The 14,980-nt window shown below is 38.7% G+C and overlaps 1 long non-coding RNA gene across 1 annotated transcript; it reads right to left on the bottom strand.

The window, feature by feature from the left end:
- Positions 1–6,380: 6,380 nt before the first annotated feature.
- On the bottom strand, positions 6,381–7,267 carry LOC121758497. Its single transcript, XR_006041484.1, has 2 exons — positions 7,069–7,267; positions 6,381–6,754 (listed from the first exon to the last, which is right to left on the bottom strand). It is a non-coding gene; the product is annotated as an uncharacterized LOC121758497 (long non-coding RNA).
- Between the last annotated feature and the right edge of the window lie 7,713 nt (positions 7,268–14,980).

The following is a 14,980-nucleotide window of genomic DNA, read 5'->3' on the forward strand; positions in this document are numbered from 1 at the left end:
GCAAAACAGTTGCTAAAGTGTGCAGGAAAGTGTTCTAGCCAGTACGGGAATGTTCGGAGAATTCAGATGAAAAGGGCGTCGGGATGTTGTTATCCTGACCAGTATGCATGCCAAAAAGGCTCGAGATGGAGAAGAAGGATAGCTGGGAAGATCAGCCGCAAGCAAGGGGGCAAAAGAGTCATTTCATGTTTGAAGTCTACCCTAAAAATCAAGGGAGGCCTCCCTATAAAAGGAAGCCACTTGGAGAGAGAATCATTATCAATTAGTTAGTTAACTCCTACGCTTAGTTAGCAATCTCTCTTCGGTAGATCACTCCTTCAGCATTACCCTTCGTAATTCTCGTTCCTCGCCACAGCCATGGTCACTTGAAGATCATCAGTTCACCAGAGTTCCATTCCATCGTTCCAGTCAGCGTGTCTCGCAGTGTCAACAGTTTCATCGCCCGGAGTAGCTAACAATCTTTATTGCTTTCTTAGTTAATCGCATTCTGTTTTCTTAGGATTGGATTTGTTGCACTTTAAATATTTGCTTACTTTGAAGTATTAGTTGTGATCCAAACGTTTTATTGAGTATGAAGTTGTTTTCCTGCATCGGTTCATGTTTAATTTCGCTTCTTTCTGCCTAGATAGCTTAGATCTAGCTGTTACGGTAATTTCCAGTGTGGAATCGCATGTTTTAACTTCTGTAGTTAATTTCTCTGAGTTTGCAAGTCTAGATAGCTGTTAGATTTTAGATCTGAATTAGTTAAGTGCGAAAACCCAGTTTACGTGATTTCTGCCACCCTGCATGTTGACCAGTAAGCATAATTGCAGTTTCAGTGCTCGATCTTTTGATTCAAAGTTTTAATTGTAGATCTGTGTTCTTAAAGTTGTTAATCTGTGTTTTTATGGTGATGAATCAGGTTTTGCTGATCTGATTTGATTTAGGTTGAAGAAGACAACATCTCCATCCAAGTTTGGGACCACTTTTGATTTTTAACAACTTTTTACTTTTGTCCTTACTTATCAGCTGTTACTTTTCAGATCTGCAGGTCTAGTCACCTAACTTCCGTTTAGCCTTTTATAGTAAACTCGTACCTTCCACATTTATTAGCCAAACATCATGTTCCCCACTCACACGTACACAACCGTCTGTTTAACATCTCTCCCGCCTTCTAGTCAGTAGAGTACCACCTTAAATTCCAACCTAGATAAGTCTCAACCTAAAGCGTGGTAGCTAACCAACCCTTTCCAGAATATCACCACAATTCCCAAAACGCATTCATCTCTGTGGGATTCGACCCTTACGTCCACTATACTAGCCAGTAGAAGTGGGTTGTGGATTATTGATACCAGGTTCAGGATTAGCAGGGACTTTCATACTGATCAGTAGGATACACCATTTGCTTGAAACGACACCTGCACAAACCTGCTATTTCACCATTTAATTCATGTTAAAGAATAACTATCATTTCTCAAATAGATAACACATTCAGCCTCAAGTTCTGCTTAGTGGTGGACACGGGTACACGGACACTATAAGTAGCCCGATGAGGGCATCTGTACATCTGTATGAGGTACTATCAGATGTTGTCGGCATTGGTACATCTGTATGAGGTACTATCAAATGTTGTCGCATTTGTACATCTGTATAAGGTACTTTTAGATGTTGTACATATGCATGCACAAACCGAACCGGACTGCTGGTTAACCGGCGGTTCGGAACCGCCGGTTCATGAACCGAAACCAAAACCAGCGGCGGCGGTTCGGTGGTTCAAGCGGGCCGGTTCAGGTTCGGAAATATCACGAACCGTAACCGGCGGTTCACCGATTCGAACCGCAGGTTCAATAAAATTTTTAATTTTTTTATTATTTATAAAATCAATTTTTATATATACAAATCAATTTTCACAACTAAATAAATACAATAATTTCATAATAGCCCATATTTAATTGTTGGGCCTATGATTCTAAGAAACCATTCTTGGTTGTTTCCCTTTTATAGAGACATCCTTGAATATTTTGTGTTTCACTTTCGATGTGGGACAAAATATGTTGAATTATTTTATCTTATAAGTACATGTTTAGATCATCGATTCATCTTTTTCCAATGTGGGATACAAAACTTTCATTTGTTTTCTACTTTTCTTTATTTTTTTACTATATTTTATTATTCACTAACTTTATCTTTATTTTTGTTATGATTCATTTTCTAAGACAAATTTATAGATAATAATAGAATCAAATAGAATAGTTCAATTAAATTTGAATGTGTTGCTCATAATTTCTATATTTATGGAATGTGGATGTATTCAAATAATAATAATAATTGGATTTAAATGTGCTCACTTTTAAGAATTCTAAGAAACCATTCTTGGTTGTTTCTCTTTTATAGAGACATCCTTGAATATTTTTTATTTCACTTTCAATGTGGGACAAAATATGTTGAAGTATTTTTCTTTTATAACTACATGTTTAGATCATTCATTCATCTTTTTTCAATGTGGGATACAAAACTTTTATTGTTTTCTACTTTTCTTTATTTTTTACTACATTTTATTATTCACTAACTTTATCTTTATTTTTGTTATGATTCTTTTTCTAAGACAAATTTATAGATAATAGTAGCATCAAATAGAATAGTATAATTAAATTTGAATGTTGCATGTTGCTAATAATTTGTATATTTATAGAACGTGGACGTGTTCAAATAATTGGATTTAAATGTAAGTATATTGTTAGTTTTTCTCAATATATTGATTAAAATGTGAAAAAAATAATAATTAATACAATTGGTATAATAATGATAAAAATAGATAACTAAAGAACAATTTGTTTAGTGGTATAATATAGTTTATATATTAGTAGTAGACTAATAGTATGATTTTGTATAATAGTTGTTATTCTAATAGATGTAGTATAATTTATATAAATAAAATTATTATTTGTGAATATATTCTTGATAGATAAGAATAAATAATTATTGAGTAATATGATTTGTATATAGATAAATAATTATTCATATTATAATTATCACTAGATTAATACAATTTGTATAATAATTATTCTCTTAATGTGTATAAGTTATAATGGTATTTATTAGTTAATATACACATAAACTTATACACAAACAAATCGATAATGATAAAGAATTAAAGAATAATACCTTATGTAATTATATTTGTTGTTAAGTTATAATAATAGAAGATAGTTAAGATATAAACTAATATAAACAAAGACGATGGAGATGTATCATGTAGTTATAAATAAGGAGTTTTATCCCACATTGAAAGAAAGAGCAACACATCCAAGAACATGTAGCTATAAAAGAAAATCATCCAATACACTCTCTTTCAACCCAAAAGCTCAAGTCCAACATTAAGTGTAAATTGTAACTTATAAGTTGTGACTTGTGACTTGTAGTCTCGTTGAAATAAACACTAAAATGAGAAGAAATGCAAAAAAAAAAAAAATTACGAACCGTTGAAGCGGCGGTTCAGGCCAAAAACTGACTGTTTTGAACCGCCTCGTGAACCGGCGGTTTTTTGAAACGGAACCGGAACCAACGGGACCCTTGGCGGGCCAGTTCCGGTTCATGAGAATGATGAACCGTGAACCGCCGGTTCATGAACCGGAACCGGCGGTTTCCGACCCGTGTGCATGCCTAGTTGTACATCTCCCATATGGTCGTATCATAAGGCATCTGTCATATATTACCCATATAAGGCACATATCAGATAGACCATCGTTTCGGTTACCTAGAAGACGAAGGATCAAACATGTATGCAGTACTGATGTCCTATGGCATGCCAACTATACCTGTGACTCACTTAAGCAATGTGGCTTAACACATATATTTCACATCTCTTTTCATGTTGGTCAATGCATAAAACTTTTAAATTACTTTGCATATCCTATCACAATTTCAATATATATCTCCAACAATCTCCACCATCTTACCTTTCAATATCATCCCTGTCATATCACATTTATACAGTCCACACAAGATTTAATCATTATTCGACTATTTCACGTTATCACATATAATTAAAAAAGTCCAATGCATTCACCATTATATTTAAGTTTCATTGCACAAGCAACTAGCCACATAAGCACCTAGTAATATTTATCAAAGTTAAAGGCGTTAAATTAATAGAATACGCGTACACGTCTACAAAACTCCGTTTACTTCAAGGTTTTGCCCTTTCATTTGTTACTTGCATTTGAATTTGGTTAGCCTCAACCACTCAACATTTTCGAAAAGTGTGTCAAACTTCAAATTCTGAAATTGGAATCAAGTGCTGGGGATACGGGGGTTGGGGCAAATGGCTTGAGCTGCAACGTCTCCATGGAGTTCCCGGCAAGCTTGATGTAATGGCTGGACGGAGAGAGAGCGGAGAGGCTCTCTGAAATTTACAAGGAAATGGAGTATTGCGTGTATATATATATATAGAGAAAGGTATTCCTCCCATATTCTATTTTTTATATTTTATTTTTTTAAATTTCATTCTATTTTCTTTTTTTCTTTTCCATTTTTCCTACTCATTTTTTTCGCATCTAACACGTTTTATCTTTACAGCTTACTCACTCCCACATCCTTAATCTTAAGGTTATACTTGACTTATTTTCATTTCAAAACATATATCCAAAATCTCGTTCCTTTTTCATTTTTTTATCACTTTCTATTTATTTTTCTCTTTTTCTCTCTATTTTCATTTTCTTATCAAACTAATAAAAGCATATAACTATTTATATATATAGAATTGTAATCAATGTCGAATCAATTTTAAAGAACGAACTAGAGACCAAATCTCATCTACTCATTAATCACATCTAATGGTTATTAATAATTATACATTATCTGACGTTTTTATTTAATTAAATTGGTAAAAGGGTATTTCCGGAATATGCAGTTCTTCCTCTCTTTCCAAATCTAACCCACTTCTCTCTCTACAATTCTCTCTCACCCACTCATTAATCACATCTAATGGTTATTAGGTCATCCACTACGTTGTCTCTATACCGTCCCTTAAACTACTATTTGAGGGCCCCACTGTACTTTTTTACTCCATCCCTTAACTAAGGGATGGAACCTGCAACGCTCCGTCCCTTAACCGTCTCTTAACCGTCCCTTAAATTACTATTCATTCAATTTCATTTTTCCCCCAAAAAATTCAATTAAAAAACACACTTCATTAAAATTAAAACAACATTACAACTTAAAATTCAAAAAATTAGAAAAAAGACATAATTAAAATCCTAAAAAAATAAAAATAACATAATTTAATTTTCTCCACCAAAGTTTTCCCAAATGTGCTCAATTAAATCCTCTTGGAGTTGGGCGTGGGCGCTAGAGTCGCGTGTCCTTCCCCGAATAGACAGCCGTTCCTGTATAGACGGATGCGCTCCACTTCGCAGCGGACTAGGGTCCTTCGTCTTGGACAATCATGTTGTGCAAGATTATGCACGTATACATGATGTCGACCATGCTCTCCATGAACCACAAACGAGTCGGGGCTTTGATGATGTTGAAGCGCTTGGAGAACCCCGAACGCCCTCTCCACATCCTTGCGAGCAGCCTTCTGCTTCTGCGCAAAAAGAGCCTGCTTTGGGTTCGCAGGCCTGCTGCACATCTTCACGAAGGTCGGGCACTTCGGGTAGATGTCGTCGGCGAGATAGTACCCCATTTTATACAGCCGGTTGTTGGCGACGAAGTTGATGGCCAGCGCTTTACCATCCAAAACTTCGGTAAAGAGGTCGGACTGGTGGAGCACGTTTACGTCGTTGTTCAAGCCAGGGACCCCGAAGTACGCGTGCCAGATCCAAAGCCGATAGTCGGCAACGGCCTCGAGTACAACGGTTGGGTGGGTGCCTTTGTGGCCGCTCGTGTAGGACCCCCTCCACGCCACCGGACAATTCTTCCATTGCCAGTGCATGCAATCAACACTGCCAAGCATCCCGGGTAATCCGTGCACTTGTTCATGCAGGTCGAGCAGGAACTGACAATCGGTCGTGCTTGGCCTCCAGAGAAATTTGTCGGTGAAGGCTGCCTGGACGCCTTTGCAGAATTTGAGCAAGCACGTGCGCCCAATGGTGTCTCCGATGTGGAGGTATTCATAGAACATGTCGGCCGTTTGTACAGTCGCAAGCTGACGGATTGCTGTAGTACATTCTGCAGCGTCGTGTTGCTGGGACGGCCGACTGCGTCGAACCCTTCTCGAAAGAACTCTTCTCGGAAGAACTCTTCCCATGCCATCCCGCATCGCGTGGTCGCGGGCTACGGGACGGCATGGAGACGGGCTAGGGATGGAACGCGTCGCTGCAACGCGTCCCGCGGCGGTTCCGTCCCTCCGGAACGAAACGCGCGCCCGTCGCGGGACGCGTAGTGGATGCTCTTAATAATTATACATTATCTGACTTTTTTATTTAATGAAATTGGTAAAAGGGTATTTCCAGAATATGCAGTTCTTCCTCTCTTTCAAAATCTAACTCACTTCTCTCTCTACAATTCTCTCTCACCGTCCCTCAATTCCCCTTTCGCCTTCTGCATGTCTCTCTGCAAGGACAGCCCCTCTGTCGCCATTGTCGTACTCACTGGTGCTATCAATCGGTAGCCGGTGCTGGCCACAGTGTCGGAGTCGCCGGCGCGGGGGTGGTTTTCTGTCCGTTGGCGGATGCTGCGAAACAGAGCCGCAGCAGCAGAGTGCTGCAAACCACAACATTCATTCTTATCGATATCAACAACTTCTCGATCTACTTCCACCACCTCCTCCTCTCTGCAACACATAACTCACTTGCTTTAGCAATGTAGCTAGATCTGATGGAAGGATTTACTTAAATCAAAGTAGCTAGTGGTTAATTTGGACCAAAAATAAATCGTAGAAGGAAGAAGCAACAAATCAATGGATGTAAATGTGATGTGAGAAGGAAAATGCAGCTCTACAACCAGATCTATAAGCTTAGAATTAATTAGCAAGCAGAGGTATATACATCATTTCGTTAGATTAGGATGAAAATTCTAGATCCAGAGATTTAGAGTTGAATCAACAATGTAGCAGAGGTAAATTGAGTGAGAGAGAGATTAACAAACCTGAGGGAAAAGGCAGTAAAATGCAGCAGCAATGCGGCAGAGGCAGCGAAGTTATTGAGTGTGTTGATGATGCTGCAGCAGCAGCATAAATATAAAGGAGGGAGGTGGGAGGAAACAAAGTTATTGAGTGTGACTAGATCACTACTTCATTTTATTCTATTATATTACTTCATTCAAATAGTTTTATCACTTCATTCGACTAGGTTATTACTTTATGGGATTCTTGAGCATATGAGGAAGAGTGATCACTACTTCATTCATATGTGTATTTACTTCATGCAACAACTATACCACTTCATCACAATAGGATTTTACTTCATTGAACTTCAATTGGGTTATTATTTCAGTCCATTACCTTATTTAATGAGGTTATAACTTCATCAACATTGACATACATCATAATAAAGAATAAATACTTCATTTTGAAAACACTTCACACAGTCTATTCGCTTTAAATTTTGTAAAAAGGTTAAACAAATTCAAATTCAAAGTGGAATGAAGTAATAATCTTCTGGAATGAAGTAATAAACTACTGGAATGAAGTAATAGATCTACTGGATGAAGTAATAAACTATAAATGTAATTTGACAAAAATACTCTCGGTTGAAGTAATTTAGCTACCTAATGAATGTGAAAATTTTCACTACATCATCTCATCTCATCCATTAAAAACTAGATCTAAGGCCCTAATTCGGTCTCTAGTTGGGTCTTTAAGACTAGAATTGTGAATAATGGAACTATATATATATATATATATATAGGGGGGGTGATAATCTACAACCTACAAACTGCAAACTCTAATCCTATACACCCAATATAATTAATCTACGGTTTATAATAAGTATTCATCATAATGTCAACACCTCCTATAAATTTGTCACCGCGGGGTATTTTTGGGACTAAAAATTACAAGCCGATGTCATTAAAATTTGTTGAGATTATGTAGTACCGTTAATTGCGTCGTTTAGTCACTCACTCCACTATTCACGTTTCATCTCTCTTGTTTCCTCTCCTCTTTCCACCCCATTGCAACTTTTCCTCTTCCCTCCGAAATCCAGCGACGGTGCGTCTTTGCGGCTACGGCGGAACATCAAATCGGATTCAGTGTTGAATTGAACCATCCTCGTCGGCCTCATGAGTTCCGTAAGACAACGTGGTGATTTTTTTTTCTCCTGTTTTTTTTGTGCTTTTCCTTCAAAAATTATTTATACACTCTGTATTAACATTTAATTTGATTGTTTGTTCGTATTATTTGCCAAAACCCTATCACATGGTTTATTTAGAGTTTTTTTTTTGTTGGTGGTGTGTTGCTGACATTTTGAATTGTATACGAGACTCAAAGTGATGGTGGTTTGTTGGTGATATTTGTTGTTGACATTGTTGAAGGTGTGTTGCTGACATTATTAATTTGCTGTTGACATTGGGTGTTAACATTATTGGAAATGTATGATTTTAGAGTTGGTGTTGTCATTGTTGACAAACGAATGTTTTTAGAGTTGTTGTTTACGTTGTTGTTGACATTGTTGACATTGTTGATGGTTTGTTGATCACATTCTGCTTTGATTTTGCTGTTGATCCTACTGTTATTTTTTGTTGTTGACATTGTTGAGGGTGTGCTGCTGGCATTATTAATTTGCTGTTGAAATTTCATGTTAACATTATTGGAAATGTATGATTTTCCATTGTTGTTGATATTGTTGACGGTGTGTTGATCACATTCTGCTTCTGATTTTGTTGTTGTTGACAAAGTTGTTGTTGACGACAAAGGCATTGTGGAGCGGGGTAATGTGTTATTGACATTATTTTTGTTTGTTTGTGTATTTTGTGATCTTTGAAATAATGCAGGTGTTGACATTGTTGAATGTGTGTTGCTGACATTATTAATTTGTTGTTGAAATTTGGTGTTAACTTTATTGGAAATGTATGATTTTCCATTGTTGTTGACATTGTTGACATTGTTGATGGTGTTTTGATCACATTCTGCTTCGGATTTCCTTGTTGTTGACAAAGCTGTTGTTGACGGAAAGGGAGTGTGAAGCGGTAGAATGTGTTATTGACATTATTTTTTTGTATGTTTGGTTTTTTTGTGGTCTTTGAAATAACTTGTAAAATATGATGTAAGATGGCGTTGACATTGAAATAATATGAATTAACTCTTTTATTTGGTGCTGTAGTTGACATTATTCATTCACATTTTTTGTGGGTGCTCTCATTGATCTTTTGTGGCTGCTCGCATTGATATTTATTGACATTCTGTGTTATTGACATTATTTTTGTTTTTTTTTTGTTTTTTTTGTCATTGACTTAACTTATTGATGGTTACAACTTGATCAGCGAGACGTCTAGCAAAAGGAAAAGCTGTAGACGATGGTCAGTCAAGTGGGAAGCGGAAATCTGTGGTGGGTGTCGCTGCACAAGCCAAGAGACCTCAGTTAAGGATCAAGAGAACAAATCGTTTTTTTTTGCATCTTGAAGGCTATGAACGAAAGGCAGAAAACTGCTGTAAGGCAGCTCGGCTTCGGTGGACTTCTCGATTTTGATGTTACCTCTGTCCCAGGAACCTTAGCGTATTGGCTATTGGAGCATTTTGACCACCGACAGTGCAGTCTTATGCTGCCTAATGATGTTGAGTTAGTGGTTGACACGAAAGACGTCGAGCTTGTTTTTGGTTTCCCAAATGGGGGGATTAAAATTGATCGATGTGACCTAAACACTGGCTTCAAATACCTGGAAACTATTCCATTCAAAGAGGAGGTTGATGTGCATGCGATGCAGACGAATGTGCTAGAAACGAAGGTGCTATAAGAAACTGGGGGGGCGCAATGTTTAAGAAGATATTCTTACTGCTGATGGAAACTGCACTCATAGAGACCTCACCTTGTGGCTATGTCAGACCCTGGATTGTTGCCATTCTTGGTGATTTGCAGAAGATAAAGAAGCACGATTGGTGTAGGTACTTACTGGACAATCTGTTGAGGACACGTGAGCTATGGAAGAACAACAGGTCGAAAGTTTTCAGCGGTCCATTAGTCTTCTTAGTGGTATGTCCTTCATTTATCGCAACAATGTTGTCTATTATTTGATGTTTTGTTGACATGGTCTTGTGTGTGAATATGAATCTGTTGTTGTCTGGACCAAGTGCTTAGAGCACTGTTTTATTTGAATTAGGTCTGTTGTTGACATTGTCTATACATTTTTTTATTTACTGTAGGCCTTCTACGTAGATCGAGTAGTGCACCGTAGGAGATGTGTGCAACGTCCCAGTCCTAGGATAAAGGGCTGGACAACCGAACTGTTAAAAGAGAAAGAGGACGAGGAAATGAAAGAAAATGATTTCGGACTTGGACGAGTGGTTTCACAGTACGATGAGAATGAACTTGGTAGTGCGAAGATGTCAACAGTAGTTGAGCATCCTGCAGCAACTGAAGATGTTGTTGAAAACAGAGATGGTTCGGAAGAATTGGTGTATATCAGGGGTGTTTTGGGGGCAGTCAAACACATTGGTGATGGTTTCAAGCTGCTGGCAAAGGAATTGAACCAAGCGCCACCAGAAATAAGGAAAATGGACAGCTTTTGAATAACATGTGACGCCCTTAGGAGGGCATTTAGGCTGTACAACAACGACGTTGACCCTGTTGAGTCAATGACGCGGATGCAACCAGCCCAAAGTAGTTCAGCGGAAGACTGGTCAACCTTACAATCTTTGTTGGACGCGGCTGATAAAATGGATATACTTGAAAACAAGGACGAATTCCCAAGCTTTAGCCTCGGCTTTGATGCCAGCCAGGTTAAGTACATATTATACGTTCCCAGGTTAAAAAATCGTTAACATTCTTAATGAAAGTGTGACTTTTAGTATATTGTAGGATGGTGGCGCTTGTCACCGTGATTCAGAGCGTCGACAGGGAACAGACAATCCATCCAATGCTGAAGAGGTATTGATAAGGCTAATTTCATGCATAGGTCTAGGGGATAAATCCGTGAATTTGCTGGGTCTAACACATGTTTTAAGCCAGGTGTATAGAAGAAATTCGCCAGGTCCAGGAAAAGAATAAGGCAATCACACGCCCGAGGAAACTGGCGAATAAGTGAACGTTGTGAAAGAAATTGCAAGATGGAGTAAATCTCAGAACTGAAGGGTAGAATGGAGATTTCTACGAAGGTTCTAGAAGATTATGTCCGTGTCTGTAAAAGGAAGGTTGCATGCATTCTGGAGGGACCTTCTCGGTGGAGGCCTCACTAACAGTCTGCAGCTAGTTCACTTTTCTATACACTTGGGTTCTTAGAGAAAAATTCAGGGGTTTCGCAGTTGGGTTCACCTTTAGCTTCCATACATTTGTTGTTGGGTTGTAACACCGTCCTGTTGAGGGCGAAGAAACAAGCTCCACTTTACTACTTTCGTATTTCGTATTTCACCGAGCTTCGCTGTTCGAAGCTCGGCCTTCCGATTTCGCTGAATATTTCTGTGTTTAATGCAAGTTTCATTTTCTATTATGACGTTGGTGTTGATTTCTGATTTGGTTGTCGAGATTTTATGGAGTTTGCGTTAGTTTGCCTGTGTTGGATGCGTTTCGCAATTGTTTTCTGAACTTGTGCAGGTTAATGGTTGAATCTGGGTGATCAGAGTTTGCTGGTGGTTGAATCGGAGATTTAAGTTTAGTGTTGTTGCTAAGTTGTGTGCAATTGCTGGAAATTGGAGTTGATCAGAGTAGATCTGTTAGATCGGAAGTTATGGAGTGGAATCTAGTTGTTGTTGGTTTCGGATTGCTTGGATCCGGAGTGGATTAAGCGTTCGACGTGAGATCTGAGCAGAGCTGGTTTATTTTGATGCCTAGTCTTCTTGTTTTCATTTCGCTTCGTCTAGTATATGTAGATCTGAGTTATTTCCGGTTTGTCGTAAGTTTCCGACGACCAAACTTTTACATTCTGTTCGAATCTGGGTATGTGCTCTGTTTACTTCTTCTTCGTGTTTAATTCCGTTGAAGAAATGCATGCTGTTGTGAGTTGAATGCTCAGTTAGTTATTTGCAGCTTTTCTGCCGTACTTGCTATTTCTGGGGCATGGTCCCCACTGTTAGTTGTTTTCTGTCTAGCTAAATTAGGTAGTCGTTTACACGGTCTAGGAAGTGAATTTAATACACCGAAGTCTTGATGATGTTTGATCTCAGCATGTTTACAGCTTTCTAGGTCTAGCGTTTATATTTCCTACCTAGGTCTAGTAGTAGTTATACCTCAACCTTGTTTGCGTGGCAGCAGCCGCTTAGTCAAGAGTCTCTAAATGCTTTCTTACGTATCCATCTTCGTGGGATCGACCCCTGCTTCTCTATACTAATTTATAGTATTCGGGTTGAGGGATCTTGAAGGGGAGTTTGTGTGTACAACGACAGAGTATTCCTTGTTACATTGAGTTCCTAGACCAAGTGATCTAGTGGATTCATAAGACTTGGTGTCTCGACCTAGCATCGCATTTTCACAACAAACGAAAACACATAACAAACTCTGCGACACTTCAGGTATGTTGGCCACATTTTTTTTTGGTTTTAATTGATTGCTTCCTCAATCATCCTAGCTTACTTTTCGTGAAGGTTGACGTGTCGAAGAACGAGCTAAGGGTGCCAGCTGACCTATTTTTAAGTGGGGATGAAGGTGTTTCCCAGGAAGGGGAAAGAGAGCCGGTTGCCGAATTAGGAGGAGACTGTCCGGATTTTATGACTGGTAGTGACATTGGGAAAGAGCCCATGTCTGCTGTGAAAGCAGGAACGGTTGTGAATGAGGATAATGCACTCGATGTGGCTAGGGCTATAGCGCGTGATGTTGAGGCGGAGGTATGTAAAACAGCTGAGCTTAGTAATGCTGCATTTAAGTAGGGGTGTTGACATTTGCGGCTGGATGTTGATTTTGGATAAGGTTGTTGACATTTGGCATAAGTTGTTGACATTGTAGACTTTTCTATTTTTCTAATGCAGCACGACGAAGTAGATATAGCCATCTGTTCTGCTGTGGAAGCAATATATGTTCTAGGTGATTGCTGCCTTTGAGACACAAATAGTTACCAGGGGCGTTGACAGGGGTAAATTACCTCTACGTGGAGATGCAGAGAGTCATCGTGAAGAGAGCACGTTTGCTGACATACAGCCTACTCCATTGAAAAAAATGAGATTGCCTGCGGGGAGAAGAGAGGGATCGATGTCAACGCGCATGAGCCCTTTATGGACTAGAGAAGAGAGGGATTGTTACCAATTCCTACTTGCAACTCCCTACATGTGGACGTAAGCAAAAAATTGTATTATTATTGGGTTATTTTAACAAAAGTTGGTGACTTGAATAACGTATGGTTGAAATCTAGGGATCATGTTGTCTACGATGATGATATGGTGGAACTTAGTAAAAGAAAATTCAGCACATTGAAGCCCCATGAAGCTGTTGATGTTGGAGTTGTCGATGCTTGGGCTTGGTATCTGAATCGCATGGAAGAGGAAGAATCAGCAAAGAATCCCAGGAGATTGTTTGCCACCACATCTCCAACAGTAAGTGTACTGTTAATGTGATGTAATTTGTATTATTTTATTTCTAATGACAATGTGTCACGATTGCAGACATTCAATGTGGTTGAAAGGAGAACTAGTTGGGTAGAGTCCGAAGCTGCGCATGCATTCTGTGAGGAGATGGATGGTCAATTCAGCATGGATGGAAACTTTGATTTCACAAAATATGATTTGGTAATTCTACTAGTTTCAATAAAAACGACGTCCTCGAAAATGCATATTGAAGCAAGTGTATTATTATGTGCAGATATTTTTCCCAATCTTTTCAAATAGGCAGTACCATTTAGTTTGCTTTTCCTTTAAGACTGGGGTTGCGGACGTGCTAGACATTGTCGTGCCTGAGAACGGTATTCCAGATGCGACCAAATATGGGAGAGACCTGGGTCTACTTGTAAGTACACATGTTGATGCTATATTTAATCTTGGATGTGCTTGTCGATTTTAAGATACTATATTGATGATATCACTGATACAGAATGATGTGTGAAAGTTAACCTGTGTGTGTGGTGCATGGTGTGTGTGATGTGTGGTCACTGACATTTGGTGTAGAAATGGTTGGATGCATTTTTGTAGGTATTCTACATTTGTGTTCATTATGAGAATGAGGAGTTGTTGATATCGTTGTATTCCCTTTGTCAATGTTGTTTACGCTGACATTACAGCTTGCCAATGGATCAAGGCTGACATGAAAGAGCTTACATTAACCCTTGCCTTTTTTTACAGAGGAATTTTCTCGGTTTTTATCTCAAGTCGAAGGGACTGAACGCAATGTGTGAAGTAATAATGAATGAGCAAAGAACCCGACTGCTAGACTTGCCCTGGAAGACAACCCTGGCCACTAATGACTCGGCAGTATTCCTGATGAGACACATGGAGGCCTACAAGGGTAACCCTGACAATTTAAAGGCTATTGGTCTCAAGGTGCTAGTGTGAGGATTCTGCAGATTTTGAGGGAGAGGTATTGCAAGAACATGCTCCTTGCACCATTCAACATTGCCAAAGAAAGGTTCTTGTCCTACATGAGTCATTACATCAACGTGACGCCTACTTTCAGAACAGAATATGCGCGACAAGTGAATGGCATGTTGAACAAGGCTCCCAGCAACGAGCAATGCAATCAGCCTACCAGGAAGAGAAGCAAGATTAAATGAGTTGATTTGAAGTTGATGATCTTTTTTTTCAAATGTTAGTGGTAGTTTATGGATATTGATATTGAGAACTTTTGGCTTGATGACTTGTTGTTTTGTTAAATGAATTATCAACATTAGGAATTTGTTTCAACTGAGTCAACTTGGTATTGGTATTCTCTCCAATTTGATTCGTTCAATGTAATTCATTTTGAACAGGTTTCATTATGACATGGTGTTG

Source organism: Salvia splendens, chromosome 12 (assembly GCF_004379255.2).
Source record: "Salvia splendens isolate huo1 chromosome 12, SspV2, whole genome shotgun sequence".
NCBI lineage: Eukaryota > Viridiplantae > Streptophyta > Magnoliopsida > Lamiales > Lamiaceae > Salvia > Salvia splendens.